Genomic DNA, 12057 nt, shown 5'->3' on the forward strand with positions numbered 1-12057 from the left:
GAAATTATGAATAGCAACTTTAAGTGCAGTGGTAGTAGACTAACTTGGAAATGGTACGTTTGTTTCCAATATTTCTTGAAGGGCGCCTGTTTGGACAGCTTTAATCTCCCTCGGCGGTCGACTTTTTTGGCCCAGTGATTTTCTCTCCATGGTCTTCAAAATTTAAATTTAAAATTTTAAATAGCGAGTAACCAATTCCACAGTTTTTGTAGGTTTTTCTGAGGTGTACGGAATGATCTACAGTAATGGATGTATAAAAACCGTCATCGTGTAGTAGAACTGCTTTAAGAATTCTTTTTGTTGTTCTATATTGTATGGGATGTTAAATGTATACGTAGCACCTTCAATATTGATGCAACAAACGGATTATTGACACCCCATAATATTTTCCATATTATCTAACCAGTACAATTATATAATTCTGAGTCTGATTTGCCCAGCTTTTGATATAATGTGATGTTTTTAATATATCTGTCATCGAGAAGGATGCTAAGGTATTTCGCTGATCGTTCTTGATTAATTGGTTTTGACAATTGATATAGACAAATTTTTAACTATAAAACGGTATCTTCCAGTCTTTAGCCATTTGTGGATCTTTGAGCCTCTAGTAGTTTTTCTATAACTTTATCTAGATATGTCTTTCCTTGTTAGGATATAGATAGATACACAAGAGATATACAAGAGGATATACAGATATAGAAGAGGTTCCAAGAAACTACCCTAAAGAATTCTAGCTGAAATATGTTTAAGTGCTGAAAATCAGGATACGTTACTCCACAACTACCTCTGGATTTGGAACATGCGCGTAGACCTGGATCAAATATACAAAATACAAAACTATCAACGACACCCTAATGATCTAGTGACAAGGAAAATATAATGCATTGTTATAAGTATATTAAGAGTATAAGTAAATCAATTACTGTTTTGTAAAAATAATGATGTATTGATTGAGATTTTCTTCAGTTTCAAAGTGCGATAATCTATTCATTTTAGGCTAGTAAATGTACAATATGTTTGTGGATCAAGAACAGTAGCGATCATAGTTGATCGTATTTGGAGATTTTTAGTAGAATTTCACTGCTTTCATATATAGTGATAGCTTTTTCATTTGGGTTTAACTATATTGGCTGTGTTTGATCCAAACTTTTATGGTTATGTTTATTTATTTGGTTTTTGGAGATCTCGTTAATTGTTGAAATATGTAAATTAATTTAAATATGGTGTTTACATCAAAAGAGAAAAGCATATCGAAATTATTTTTGTTACTTCATATTATTCAACAATTTTTTAAATAAAATGTCCTATTTCAAAAATGTTTCAATGTTTATTTCCCTCCTTATACTTTTAAGATTAAACCAATTATATATAAAATTTGTGTATATTTTAATATAACAAATAATGATGTATAATATGATGTTTTTATAAAAATAGAATGGCTCTACATATATAAATTAGATTTTAATTATTTCGTTATATTTAATAATTTTTAAATAAAGTGTGTTATTTCCAAAATTCTACCAGTTTTATTTACCTCTTGAACCTATTTATCTGCTTATATATATATATATATATATATATATATATATATATATATATATATATATATATATATATATTTCTTTTCGATATTAAACCTAATAATCACTGTATGTACGTATGCGCAAAACTCTTATTATTGTCTGTCTAAAAATTAATTGGAGGTCGATATACGCGCCAAATCCAGAGATATTTTTGAAGTAACGTATCCTTTGAGAATGTTTCTTCATGAGAAAATCTTTTTTTTTTTTTTGCAAAATATACAACTCTAACAATTGACCGCAGTTGGCAGTTGGTTAATGACCATGCTAAAGACACAATGTTCTTCCAGTACCTTTGATGATGATATTTACGTAAACATATAAAATTAATTCAACCTGATTTTTTGTTGCTCTCGTCGGCCATCCCAGCAATGCAGTTCAAATAATTTACTATTTACTAATAGATTAGTAAAAATATCCGGGATAGTTTCCAGTTAGCGAACCAATTCCGTTAAAGTTACGACCGAGCAACACGATGCGTTTTGTTTTACAACTGAATTAGCTTAAAGTGAATTAGTTAAATTGCCAGAAATGTTCGGGCTAGACTCTTAATTAAAATAGATACCTTCGTTCCCCAAACACCGTTTGGATTTTGTAACAAAATAAGCGAAATAAAATTAACTTATAAACACAAATCCCAAAAGGTATCCGATCTGTACCGTTATCTGCTATATCAAGAATTATCTTATCCATTAAAAACGGATATATTAATTTTTTTTTGGTCCTAGCATATGGGTCTAGACACGAAATTTGTTAAATTAATCACTATTCGCCAGATTTAACTCCCTGTGATTTTTGGTCTTTCTCGTTTATCTCAAACGACAGATAACATCTGATATTTAATACTTTACGTTTTTATGTACAAATATTTTGATAAAATAAAACAATTGATACAATAGACTTCTTAGATAGATAAGATATTTTATATAAGTTTGATATATAATTCATTTACATTTGAAGAAATTGGTACGGTGCTTGGTTACATTTATTCCATTTCGATTTACATTTGACGTTGGATTGGTAATCATCATATAGTTACTCAAATCATTTTTTTAAGTACTTTGCTGTTAATAAGTGAGTAAACAAAAAATCAATCAAAGTTGAAGAACTTGCTTGAAACCAACACTAGAGACATATGCTTATTCGAATAATTCGGAAATATAGAGGCTTTGAAGTCTATTAAAAGATCTATTGAAAATTGAACATAAACTTTTGGATTCGAGCTGTTGGAGTTTGAGGACTGCAACACTTAAGAAGCTATTTCATAGAGATCATTACAATAATGACAACTGTAAAATGCCCAGGACTATATACATTCTTTCGTCGTTTTTTTTTAGAAGGACAGTGTATAAACTACATTCTGTAGTTAGATGATTTCCTTTGGATTTCACAACTATGCTAGGAGAGAAACTATGAAGTAAATAAAATCTTAAGAGGAATACTTTTATTATTTATTATTGGCTTGCTAAAATGAATATCGTTTTCAAGTGCGTCACTTGCTGCCATTAGCTCTAGATAACAATCGTTCTAATTCCAATTAATAAAAATTATGTGGGTCAAGAGAATTCAATAAAAAGTTAATTACATAAAGCATAATTCATAATATGTATTTTTTATGGGTTATTGTTGATAGGAAATCTAATAGTTAAGTAAATATACTTTACTATATTAAAATAATTATTTATATTAATAACACAAATTGACTACCATGATAAGTTTTGCAAAATTGAAAAATTATAGGTATAACGTATATATATTTAACCATTTTTTTACCTGTTTTCAAATGATTATAGCTGTCGGAGACAATAGTGAAGAAGCCTCATGAAAATTACAACAGGCAAGTGACAATATAAATAATTGGACACAAACTTGGAATATAAGAATTAATGAAAGTAAATCGGTACATGTGCAGTTCACCTATAAATAGACCATACAAGCACCAATAACATTAAATAACACTACCGTTCCATATAGTAACAACGCTAAATATCTCGGAATGAATCTCGATGCAAAACTTAACTGGAAGGATCATATAAGGAAAAAAAGGAAAGAACTGGAATTGAAATATAGGAAATTGTACTGGCTAATTGGAAGAAAATCACAATTATCAGTACATAATAAATTGCTATTATATAAGCAAATACTGAAACCTATATGGACATACGGAGTTCAATTATGGGGATGTTCTGCAAATAGTAACATAAATAAAATACAAACTACTATAGGATTGATTACCTACATCGAGACCTTCAGATACCCACAGTCAGTCAAGAAATCAAGAGAATTACAAGGGGGCATGAGGAAAGACTCCATTCTCATGAGAATATTGAAATATTGCAGCTTTTGGATACTACCAGAACAGGACACAGACTAAAAAGTATCAAACCATCTGATCTTGTGTAGTGTTGTGTAGTGAAGTGCATGTATTAAAATATAGAGCAGTGAAATAAACATTATTTTAGCAGACATTGAGATAGGGCCGATAGGTCCTCCTAGACATATACCTAGATTTAAGTTATCATAAAGACAAATTGTGGGTTAGAGGGAAACGACTAGTAACAATGTATTAATTCAATAATAGTAAATACATATTAAGTTTCTTATATGCATAACTTACTTTATTATATATATTAATATCACAAATTGTCTACCAGGATAAGTTGCAAAATCAAAAAATTATAGGTATAACGTATATATATTTAACCATTTTTTTAGGTGTTTTTAGGATATTTAACATAACGTTGTTTCAGAGCAATTTATAAAATTAGTGCTACAAAATTAGAACAATTTGCTAATAATCCACACCCTATATACTTATTTAGTGTGGTCTGTGGAAAACGCCAATCTGATTTCGAATGAATGCGCATGAGTGGCTTTTCCTGACGTAAACTTCAGTTCGTTGGCAATCCATGGACTAGGAGTGTTCCTCAAAGCTTTAATGCCTTGTTCTTGGAATAGTCGTGGTTTTGGCGTTTATGGTTTCGAGTAACAACAAAAAAATCAAACTAAACAACATTTATCCGGACAATTATTTAGGAGGGCGTCTCCAGATAATCTAGTCGGATGATTTTATTTTATTTTCGTGTAACGTGGCGTTGTCAACGTTGCCGCCAAGGCCCCGGCACTAATATATATTACGGGATCAGGGATTGTAATGTTATCCTTCAGTAAATATAAGGACAAACGGTCGCGTAAAGGTGGCACCTCGTCATAATTTAGGATTAGAGTCATGCCCGGATAATTTATAGCGGGGAAATTTTAATATCGAACAGATGTCTCTGGGTGAAAATTCAAGAAAATTTAGCAGTTTACGAGTTTAAAAAGTGATAGATGGCCGACCGTCTCGGCGAACGGCAGATACATAAAAAAAGATTTAATAAGGACATATAAACGCTGGAAAACTTTATATTCTTTCGCTGATGATCCTGCCATGGCATTCGGCGAAATTATTCGCTTTTTTCCTCGTGTTTCTCGTCGAGACGTTTCTTTCGTCGTTGCCAATACAATGTTATAAATGACGCGTTGTATTTAACGTTATTAACGGCTTGAATATCTTCACGCTGATATTCCTACTGAAATTATTGCTATTTTTGTGACCATTTGATTCTTAAGTCCATTGATGTCATGCTAGAGTCGATCTATTTTGAATCGTTAATAGGCATTTCCATTATTTTTCATCAGAAATATTTAAAAATGTTCTATTTATCGTCAATTTCGTTTTAGGAAACAATATTGCACCATTGGTCGGGTTCACAGTAGCATCAATGTCATCAAAAAATCACTAGAAGAAAATAAAATTTGTTCTGCAATATTTTTAGATTGTTCAAGTTTTTAGTTACATTTTCATGACGTTTTAGAGGGAAGATAAAAATCCTTCTCTCTTACCAATATTCAAAAATTTTAGAGGCATATATAGCTGACATATATTTCAAAGTTGAATAGGAAGATGGCTATTCTGACTTGAGGAAAATATAAGCAGATGTGCCATATGGAGGTGTGATGAGGTGCATTGAGACCAGTCATTTATTTGCTGACACTTGAAGCTTGCTTACATATTGTTGCTACATTTACATATAATGCTGCAATCTTAGCCATTGTAGCTAACAACACTAAATCGGTCAGAAAGATACAAAGAGCCGAAAAACATTGTCATGCAAAAAAGGAGCATCAAAATGAATCGAAATAAATGATATGCATTCATGATTTCACCAACAAAAGATTCAAGCACAACCCAGTGCCGAGCCCAAACAGTACAAAAATGATAAAATAATTTTGTGGCATATGCAAGAAATTAAATTACGAAAAAACAAATCTAATTTATTGCTCGTACTGACTTCAAAGTTATCAGTTGGTAGTAGTTAAAATAATAATGTAAATAGATAAATAGGTTTAGGTAGGTATTAAGCTAAATTTTGTGTATATAGTAGAATATAAAATACTTGTAGTAGATCGGTTAAATAAGGATTTTGTTCATTTTTATTTAGTTATTACAATGATTATTATTATGTACATATTTTATTTTGATACGTTTTTTTGTGTTAAAAATGTTTAGTTTACAATATATGTGGCGCTGATCAAAATACATGCAAATACCTAATATTTTGATTGAATAATGCTCAAGAAAACTAGTAGTAAAATTCGAAAGATAGAACAAATACATGGAAACAATGGAAATCATGACATAAACGATCTGTTAACACAGCCAATATAAAAGTGGTATTTGAACCAATAAAAAATTGGTAGTTTTATATAGATTGGCTGACCAGCAGGTAATGTTTACTGATTTATAATTAATAATACATCAAGGGTATCTAAAACACTGCTAGTAAGCTCCTAAACTTACTAAAATAGTAAAGAGACGAATATATTGACAGAAAATGATGTGCTATTGATGTTAAAAAAGTAAAACAGTATTAGTTCTATGAAATATAACATTTGTTAACAAGAAAACGGCTGGGATGATTTTCGTGGATAACAGAACGCTTTTCAAAACAATAGTTTGGGAAATAATTTTAATCGGCCTAGTGAATTTATTGTTTTTACAATATAGTAACAATAAGTTGACCTAAAGGAATTAATACTTTAATTATATAAATTGTACGGTACATAGAATCACAGCGAGACGTAATCACAGTAACCAACATAAAATGTCGATATATAATAATACGTAGCCGATGCGATAATTCTAAACAGTACAGCTGCTTGTATTACAGCAATATTTTAATAAAATTAAAGGGCTACTGCCCCATATATCAGCATATATTGGTTTGGCCTCTCGCATGGACACATACCTTTATTTTAATTTCCTGTTATGCCGTCCCATTATTTCCTGAATATATTCGAAAATGACGTCCAAATTCGATTGATTTCGGCTGGTTATTTCCGCCAGCACACTGGCCCCAAATCCATTACGTCGATTCAGAATCGCATTTTTGGTTCAACGTACGCCAGTTGAAGAGTCATAGAAACATTTTTCGGCATCGATGCTGGAATTTTTGTTTAAATTCTGTCTGTTTTGATGTCAGATATAATATTGTGCTGGGTTACTATAGTCTATTCAAAGTTATTTTGTACATACTTCATCTAAATTTGGGATGTCAAAACGTCGCAATGTTGCCGCACTAACTGTGAGTTTTAGTTCAGTTTGGCTCTGATATTCAACAAAATTCTAATGTAAATAATATAAATAATCAAAAATGTTGTCAAATATATTTTATTTTAACATTATAGTACATAGTACATAAAAGTTAAAGTTATAAGCTCTTAAAACTACTGCTTTCAAGAATTTTACATACGTCTGACAACCATATGACTTTGACAGGCTCATTCGTTTACGCGTTCGAACTAATCAGGCAGCATTGTGTCTCTTTTTAACTGGAATAAAATGAGAAGGAAAATATTTTCTGATTCTAAAACGAATTTACAAATTCCGGTAGGCACTGCATTAAACATCTTGATGACGTATGTATAGTAAAAAGTTTTAATATACTATAGACAATAATTAGTTCTATTTGGGATGTGTCCATTCAGCAGTTACAGGTTACAGGGTTGATCCCAGTCGCAATTTGGTAAACTTCGACAGTTACCGCCTAAGTTTAGGACGTTGTCATTTTCGAGAGTTCGACAGAATACATTAAAAATCATCGTGATCCGGATATTTGGCTACTTTCCGCACTATTCGTATGTTGGCCGAAGCAAAATATTTCGCGGCAAACCTAAATGAAAATATCGCTAGGCTACTTGCTTTATGGATGTAATTTGTTTTAGAAAAATAAGTTATTTAACAAGACTTTCTAAAATTAACACATATTTTGTTTTAGAAAAAAAAAAGAATAGATTAGATACGTTTTTACTCTCGTTCTATCTACTACGAATACTCTGTAGTACATAACATATAGCGTTTAGATTTGGCAATACTCTAGAATACTGCAAGCTACTATTACTTTTTTAAATAACAAATTTCGAGTTTTGAGTTAATTTGTTTTATTTGTACTATATGTGAAATATACGTCTAATTAGCAAGAACTGACAATGTCGCAAATTTAAATTCTTTTGCGTATTCTAATGTCTTCTAGAATTAGACCGTTTCAAATGGTCAGAATTTTAATTACAGACATTATATTAGAGAAACAAGAAAAACACATAAATCTGCAATACTTTTAAAAAGAAAAACCGCAGTCCTGTGAAAATCGATTAAAATACAAATAATAAAATTACTCATGAAAGTAAAATTAAATGATTCATTTTTTCCGCACTTTGTTGTCTATGGTTAAGATGCGCATACATGTTTAGTAACTAGTAATAATAATAAACTATTATTGTTGATTAATATTAGATGCAGCAGATGTTTTAAATGTTTATATGTTTGATATGTCAATGATAAACAACACGTGATTGATAACAGCAAATCTGTCACTTCTGAAATAATTTGATTCATATAATCAGTTAACCTCAATATTTTTTTCGAATCCGAAAAAACTTCTTCGGGGAGACGAAGAGAGGAATTTATAATTGGAATATTATCGTTATTAACAAACAGAAGAACTGATATCGCCGAATTCGTAGATATCGTCGAGGGTATATCTATAACAAAGAAAAAAGCTGTTTAGTCATCATTATTGCTGATAAAAAGTGATAATTACTATATCAATATTCGTACGAAGACAAAGCCATTATTTATGAACGGTTTGGACTGTTTTCGTTGTTGAATAAATACCAAACGTGACTTATAGCGTGTGATCAATCATATAACATGATACGTACACTGTTGATAAGTGTATGATTGTCTTCGTATATTTGTTAGTTTAAAGCACATGAAATAAATTCAAGTAAATTGTGTTGTTAAGAATAATGTCCATCGTTAGTTATTGCTTATTCAATCTTTTGTACAAGAAAGGAATCCACACAGACAGAACTAGCTTTTGGCCTTTCAAACCTCTTCAACCAGGTCATTTGCCATTGATCAAAATAAGTGGTCGGATAGATTAACTGAGACTAGGATAGTAACTTACTATTAAGGAGTTATAATGGTTCGGAATTTTCAAAAATGTCAAGAATATGCTTTTAAATACACTTTCTTTCATTCCAATTTTTTTCAGAGATACACCACCAGATTGAAGGTACCTCATATACTCTTGGCCTTGACTACATCACATCAGGTTTTTCCACCAAAATTTTCATATTCTTAAAATCTACATCGATAGTAGCTGTAGGATTGTTTTAAACCCAGTGTGCGAAATAAAAATTATATTTAATAAAACAATATAAAGTTATCAAACATGTTGAATATATAAAAACAGAGATCCATATAAAATATATAACAACTACTTATTCAATAATTGGCAAAATAAATAATGGAAATAAGCGTGCGAAATGTTGATGCTCAAGGTGGTCGGGTGATAATTCTGCAAATATACACATACAATGGATGTATTTGGTCATCAAACAACATATAATGGATAATAACGATAATAGCGATAATTGATAGCAATGCTAAACTGTGCTTGGATGAAGTATAAAATGTGCACACGGTCCGAACGGAAAGTAACGCACGATGTACAAGCTTATGTCCACATTAATACCAATAACATTAACAATAATGAAATGCAAGAGAACGAACAGTACTGTTACTAGTGCACTCACTTCTTCAGCTCCAGCTATGATAGACGTGCAATGCGTACAAGAGATAAAGCTAAAATCCACACGCTAGATACGCTGCCACCAATAGCCAGCACAGACCAAGCTTCAAGTTATCCATAGATCATAACTACACACCAGTAACTTTAGCCACTTTGACGTTATTTTCTGGATTATAAAATTGTTATCATTTATATTTACAGTTGCAACCATATAACTATTATCTTTGATTTGCCATAATCTAAGAATATATGACGATTCGAAGAAATAATAAAATAGAGTAGAATAAAATATATAACGACTGATGGATAAATAAATAAATAAGCAGAGCATAATGGATATAGAATCAAAAATGAAGAAAAACAAATGGAAAATAATAAATAGAATATGAGAAATGAACGCTAATAAATATTAAATAACAATTATAACATAATAAATGGAGATTTAATAAATAATAAATAATAAATAAAAAGAGAAAACTGGAATGCTCTGTGAACAAACTCAACATAAGATGTAACTCAGCTTGGACGGCATAAAACACAATAAAATAAACTCGACGAGAAGAATGTAGTGACACTGACAGTCGCGCGCTTAGAAATGGACTTTTATGAAGTTCTAACAACCCTAGGACGTGATCACATCTGGTGCCAGCAGCGCCTACTAGTACGATTAGGAATATTACGAAGATCTGGCAACCACGAGACGTTTATCTGGGATATTACTGAAGGGTACTTTGATTGTTTCTGTCACTGATAATAGTTTAGTTTGGAAGTGCCACCATTGACTGTCCAAGTCTCGTCTTCAGGTAAACCCAGCGCCGCTCCCTTTTATCTATTATCTGCTCTATTTTCGATAATTTTATTTGCCAATAAAACACAATCACTTAACGTAAACATCACTGTTTCATTTGGTTTTACCTCCATTCACTGATCTCCATAATTGCTCCTAAAGTACACATATATCTTTTTTCAAAGGAAGTAAATTAAGAGGTTTCGAAAACTGAAAGTTATAACATATGTCTCTACAAATGTTTTTGGAACAACTCAATCTGAGACTCCAACTTCATGTAGATAGGAACCAGACAGTACAACACTAAAAAGACTAAGATTTATGTAAAGGAAATGTGCAAGATAATATGAACATCTGAGGTATACACAATATTTATTTATTGAAAAATTGTTGAGAGAACATTTGCTTTTAAAATAACTGTAATTCTTATCAGAATAGATTTGCAGAACGTCTAAACCGTTTACGGCGTTACCAACTACAGTTTAGTTTGACTGGATGTACTGCTTAACGTGGGCTTCGAATCATTTTTCTTGTCGGATTTTGTACTCTTGCCCTTTAGACCATCACAATTATACATATCACAAACCTAAATTTTATTCACGCTTGGCTCAAGTGACTCAGACACAAAAAACTTGTCTCCTCTTTATTTTATGATATAAATGTCCGAATTCACAGCTTTTTGGCTATACGATTTGTTATTTGTCTTCCAACAGAGCATTTCAAAAATTGAAATACATATAGAACATGGTTTCCATTAAAATACGATAAATTTCACTTATTGGCAAAAAATATTCTGAAATGGATTTTTAAGTGTTGGAATAGCTTGCGACATCATTTGTAAAACACATAATAAATGAATAGAACACAAAAACCGATTTGCTACATACAATTTCGAGGAAATCCAAGAAAATAAAACGTTCAGGTGATTACACGACCGAAAGAGAGACGGCAACATTCGCACGGTCTCAGATGTCTTTGTCTGTAGGTGTGCCTGTGTGTATGTTTGCAAAAGCGCTACTAAAAAATAACAAATGAGCAGAAAAACAATAAGACGGCAGAAAGAAAGTTGACACTAAGCAAGAATTATGACGTCAATGAAGGTAAGACGGGTTTAGGGAAGCTTAACCGGGATCTGCAGGATATTAGGCCAAGTGAAACGATTGCTGCGCGAGCAGGATGTCCTATAAACAACGGCGGTCTGCAAAAGGATTACCCTGTCGCCAGCTAATAGATAAAGGACAATAATTATTATAAATCACCAGAGGTACGGATAAATTCAATTCTATTGCGTCTATTCTATTCCGCTGCGAGAACGACACATAACCTGTTAATGATTGTTAATGTTTTCTTTGTGGTGAGCTAGTGGCTAGTGGCTACGAGAAAACGTATTCTATGTTAATCTTTTTATATATTCGACTTATATATTTACAGTTTTTCTAGAATTCATTCGGTGGGTTTTTTCTCAAGCTATTATTAAAAAAATGTTTTATTATGTTATATGCAATTGCAGTCTTAAGCATTGTTTCCCGTTATTACAAGAATGTTCAACAAC

This window comes from Rhynchophorus ferrugineus, unplaced genomic scaffold, assembly GCF_030347505.1.
Source record: "Rhynchophorus ferrugineus isolate W39M unplaced genomic scaffold, kcgeb_rfMv2 rfM2, whole genome shotgun sequence".
NCBI classification, from domain to species: domain Eukaryota; kingdom Metazoa; phylum Arthropoda; class Insecta; order Coleoptera; family Curculionidae; genus Rhynchophorus; species Rhynchophorus ferrugineus.